Source organism: Tachysurus fulvidraco, chromosome 12, assembly GCF_022655615.1.
Source record: "Tachysurus fulvidraco isolate hzauxx_2018 chromosome 12, HZAU_PFXX_2.0, whole genome shotgun sequence".
Taxonomy (NCBI): Eukaryota; Metazoa; Chordata; class Actinopteri; order Siluriformes; family Bagridae; genus Tachysurus; species Tachysurus fulvidraco.
The window spans coordinates 17,137,489-17,143,524 of NC_062529.1; positions in this window are offsets into that span (position 1 = coordinate 17,137,489).

A 6,036-nucleotide genomic window follows, 5' to 3' on the forward strand; every position below is an offset into this window, starting at 1 on the left:
CCGAACATAACCTTAGTATGTTTATTGTAGTCGCCATTTAGATCTTACAAACTGATAACAATCAGTCAAATAGGACCTAAACCAGGAGTGGGCTGTCCCTTAGCACCAATATTTTCTAGCCTATCAAGTGCCCCTTTTCCACCGAGGTAGTTCGAGTGCTGGTTCGGAGCCAGAGCCTAATTTAGTACCAGTTCTTTCTGTTTTGACTGCTAAAGCACCGGCTCCGAACCAGGAAAAGTGGTTCTTAAGTAGCACCAAAACGTTGCTGGTCTAGACTTAAGAACCGCTTGGGGCGGGGCTACTGTTAGCGCATTTGATAATGTACCTTAAGTATACTAATGTTTAATACACTTTTACTTTACCGCGAAATGATACATTATCAGCACACATGATAGTAGGTAGCTACATGCTAAGGCTAACGTTTTTTCTGTGTTAACGATAAAATAACGTTATGTACTTTATCGATTACAACCTCCGTTTATACAGATTACACGGAGCTGCACGTACACGTTTTATTCGCCGCGTTTGGATGCCAATGTAGGTTCGCAAAGCCATGAGCATTAACAGTAAAGCAACATCCGCCATTGTTGTTGTGTTTGTGTTTGCCGCTGCTGCGCTAACGTTGCTGGGACACGTGACACGTATACAGTGACGTCACACTCGGCACTATGATGGCTCTCTAGCCGGTGGAAAGGCAAACCGGTTCTTAGAAGGTTCGCCAGTGGAACCAACTTTGAACCAGAACTAGCGCTAGCTCTGAACCAGCACCCGGTTCTTTAAGATCAAGTAAAACAAGCAAGGAGACACAACCCTGATTAAAGGCCAGTAGAAGGTTATTTACCACTTTAACCAGTCTTGTCTGTGCTATGATGCTGCCTAAATCCTGAACCATACATTTCATTAATGTTATTCCTATGTAGGTATAGGCATAACTGCTGTGCTATGACTTTTTTCTAGGATCATAAAGGGGATGATATTGGCCTGACAGTAGCAATTGGTATAATCTGTTGTATGTAGGTAGGGGATCCAGTATGCAGGTTGATAATTATTAAAAAAAAATCAGTGAAAATAAATCTCTCAAATGGGATTTAAACCGTTCCGTTCAAAAAACAGTAATATTATTATCTATAGCATTATCTATCAAATTGTTTGGTTATAAAGTAGTAATAGTTTACTGTTATTTAATAATTTTTTTCCTACATTTGCATCCAGCAAAAATATATCTCTATGCTCGTACAGTAGCTTGTTGGCTAGTGTTCAGAAGCATAAATTATTCTGTTTAACTCCGCTTCGAACGGTTCATCCAATATGTTTAAACAAATTCTAGGATGCATTAATTTAATGTTTGAATAGCCAAATGTGGAATTATAATGAAGCCTTTATTGACTTTTTATGGAAATCATGTCAAGTCAAGAAGCCATATATAGCTGTTGAAATACACAGTGAAATGAGACAAAATTTCTCCAGGACCATGGTGCTACATAAAACAAAGACAGAGCTAAGTCTTAGTCTAAGGACAGAGCTCTAAGGACAGAGCTAAATAAGTAGTCCTAGCCACATAAAGTGCATCTGTGCAAACTGGTGCAAACAGTGCAAGACAAAAGACAAAAAAACAGTGCAGGACAAAAGACAGTGCAAGACAAAATACAAAAAGACAGTGCAAACAAAAGACAAAAGGTCAGTGCAGGACAAAAGACAGTTCAAACAAAAAATATGACATTACACAAAAGACAATACACAAAAACAGCCCTGACCAGTGTAAATACTGTATTTTCAACTAATATTACGTGTGCAGAAATACTGGAATAAACACATTAGTATTATAGCAGCAGTTATATGAGGTATTGTAAAGTATTGTGCAAAACAGTTCAGTTCAGAAGTTGTGCAGAAGTTGTGCAGTGTGCAGAGTATAAAAATGCAGTGCATTTTATATAAAATAATGATTTAATAAGCCATTTTGCCATATGTGCTTAACACATATGGCAAAATGGCTTATTAAATCATTATTTTATACAAGCAAGTTAGTGGATGCAAAAAAAAAAAAAAAAGAATTATTGTAAAACCCAGTCAAATGGAAGGATTTCTCTTTTGAATGGAATAGTTAATGTGCACCTTATCTTCATCCAGTTCAGAAAAGTGCATTAGTTACACACCATTTAATGCTGCACTAGCTTGCTAACTTTATATCCATGTTAGCTGGCTGCTTTCCATTGATCTGAACATCCTGTGTAATGGAAAAAGACACTAACTGCCCTTTCCACTTTATTAGGAACATCCACTGGCTGATTAAATAAGTAGATGTTCCTAATAAAGTTTCAGTTATTGAATTAAATTCATCCTCTTTTGAACAGTGACATGTCTCCCATTATATCGTGTGGATTATACATTTTATGTACAGCTATGCTATTGCTCTGTGAATTTAACCTTCACACTCTGCTCTTACTCATGGAATACAAAATCAGTGAAGATTGGCCACGAGTCCATGCACATATAGACATATGAATCTGACAACATTAAAGTGTTTCTGTATCATTGTTCAACCCCTATATGTTCACTTCCTCCACTCAATCACTTCTTCATGCTTTAATCTGGCATGTCGTCAATACTGGATTCCTGTCCTCCCTGTTTTCTGTACAATGTTTCATTCCAACAAACCTCAGAAGAATGTACAGGTATACTATAAAGACAGCATAGACTGTTATTACCTCTTTCTACCATTCACACCACAGTGTTGTCAGGACATGAGAAAACATGTTCAAACATTTGTGATTGAACTAGTAATGAAGCACAAAAACAGCTCTATGGACTAACCTCTTGTGAAATGAGCTGTTGTTGTATAACACATTTACAATGTCCTTAAAACATTTCCAAATGTTTTGCATACATTTTTTTTAAGTAATGGAAAAGTTCAAATCCAAGGTCCACCAAGTTTGGCCCCTGAACAAGGCCCTTAACCCTCAGATGCTCAGTTGTATACAATGAGATAAAAATGTAAGTCACTCTGGATAGAGGTGTCTACCAAATGCCACAAATGTGACTGCTAAGAAATCAAGCATAAACACTACAGTGTTGTCATCTAACTATTTGTATTTGTTGTACAAGAGCGGTACAAAATTTAACTGCTTTTTATGATTTAATGCAATCAATAGAACAGATATTTTAAGTTGAAATGTCATCCTTCATGTGCAACTCATTAGGAAACAAATCATTCATGTGCAACTCATTAGGAAACAAAAGGCATTAGATAACACCACAGCCTCTGATGGTTATGTGTCTGCAGTTTTTATTTATTTATTTTATTTTTTCCTGATGGAAGGATTAATCATACACTGTAGGCTTTGTTTAACAGATAGATGGGACACTGAGATGCCTCTTCAGCCACAGCACCGGAGTCAGCACATTTCTCTCCTCTATCTCTTTGCCAGACAGTTGAGGAAAAAAAGACAGAGACGAGACAGAGACAAAAAAGCCCACCAGTATGCAATCCAAGGGGATACATGAGGAAAGACTGATGAGAAAGAGTATAAGAAAGGGGGGGGGTATATAGATAGACATAGGGTTTACCTACATAACTTTTTAGCAACAGCTAAAAGTCTACAGGTTAGAAGGCTTTGTGGTTTATTGGTAACACGACTTCTATAAAGAAAAAAAGAGAGGCTAGTGAGGGAATGACAATTTATAGCTGCTATATGTTGTTATGATCCGAATACTTCTGATCTGATGTTTTATGCCAGATACCATTCCTGACACAACCCTTCCATTTCTGGGCTTGGGACTGGCACTGAGAGTTAGCCCCTCAGGGGCTGGGTTGGCACTAAACCCAAATGTGCTAAATTCTGATAATAGAAAATAATCTCTTTAGGTGTGGTTACAGTGACTGCACTTAACTGTGTCAGGAAGATAAGTTTTTGAAACTCAATGTACATTTAAAATAAAATCCAATACCAAAGTCAGTCTTTGGATTATAAGCATGTGCTATGAATTGAATTGGGTGGAGAACATGTGGATACATAAAGATACTTTCACACTTGTATATACAAAAAGTACTTTGTGCATAGAAGAGTTTTCTTCATGTTTTCTGATTTTGTTAGACGTTATTTAAAGAATCTCAGAATTGTTAACTTTTACAACAGAACCTAACAGATCAAGATTGCACAATGGAAGAAAAATAATCTAGAGTAAAAAAGATTTAAAATAAAACTATACAGCATCTCTATTTAGCCAGTAACTGGGCGTTGATTCTAGCTCTCACTTGCGCTTCGGACAGAAATTAAACATCAGAGGTGACAGCCCCACTCTTCCTATGTAGTATACCACACTTGGCCTTGTGCCATGGTTCCTGTCACGTGATGATAAAAAGGGGCCGCTGCTGCTCTTTTCCCAGAACTCACCCTCTCCCTGTTCCACTTGTCTTTGGAGTATTCAAAGAAACCGAGCACAGCACTGAAATCCCTGAGTGGACCTCACATACACCCAGACAAGGCTTTGAGTGGGAAGGGTGTGTTTTATGGCTGTATTGAAGTGCGTGTCAGGATGGATTACTCTGTGAAAGCTGAGCCCTTTTGTCTTGTGCCCTGGACCTACAGAAATGCAGGCTAGGTTAATTTAAAAAGAAAAAAAAGAAAGAGAAAAAAGCCTAGATGCCTCACTCTTTCTCTATCCAAGCCACTGAACCAAACATCAACCAGCCCAGATAATGAAGTTACACACACCGGATATAACAAAGAATTTGGGATCTTTTATAAATCAGGAAGTCAGACCTTTAATGGGCTGAGAGAGGAAAACCACAAAAATGTGCATGGAGTGCTTAGTTAGATGATCTGGTCTTAGCAACCAAAACTAATTCAATTGCAGATTACATTCTTCAGCCCTAATCTATCTTAAAGATGGCCATTTAAACTGACTGTTTTCTTAGCCCGTGCCATTATGTGCTTTCACTACCAGTTATAATCATTAGAACAGTTTGGCTTTCTTACAAAATGTGCCGGCTCTGAATCAGTGACCTATTTTGTGCTGTCTCTCCACCATCTTATCCGGCATGTGACTTTTCCCAAAGCATGTCTGGGATGACCATGGTGACCCTAACAAACAAAATTGCTTTTGTGAGTTGATCTGCCTTTTTGGTGAAAGCACCGAAGAACTCCATTCATAATAAAGAAAATAACCCATGAATGACTTTCATATGAATATTTATATTTAAGGCATGGTTTAAAAAGAAAAATCATGAACAAGTTACCCTGGCTACCCATAATGCTATTAGCATTCTTCAATCCATGAGGTTGTCCAGCTCTACCACATCATCGTCTGTTCAAACTTCTCAAACAGGTCATCTTCTACCTTCATGTTAATACCATCAACACCATCATGTTTATCAACTCGTAGATCTTTAGCCAGCCAAGACAAGTTTCTGCCATCTTTCTTTTACTACAATGTTTTTTTTTTTCCATTTTTTTCACACTGGATTTCTCAATCCTATCACTTGAACGAATGAAAAAAATGAATGAGTGAATGAAACGGTGAATAAGAATAAGTAATAACACTTGGACTTTTGTTAATAGGAGCAAACAGAAAAAACTGACCATTCTTACCTAAGGGTTATATTGCTATCTTTGATTATATGCCTTTGCAAACTGCAACAGTGAATATAACAACTGCTAACCTTTCACTGAAAGGACCAATATGACACAAAACATCCAATTAGCCCCAGAAACATGCACATTCAATATACTATCAATATAAACAGATTTAATATTTAAGGAGTGCTTCACTGCATTTTGCCATCAGATGGCCTATATTTCTCTTCATAATATTTATACTTATTGTAATTTATAGTATTTATATTTATTATTTAGTGTCTACACTGTATTTTTTATATTTTTCAGAGAGAAATGAATCAGCGAATCAGATGATCAGGTTTTTGAGGATTTTGTAACTGCTTTTACTTTGTATCTTAACTTTTAGAAATTTGCTTGTTTTATGTACGAAATCTCTCGGTCGTCTTGAAAACACAAATATCGACCACACTTTAATCTGCCA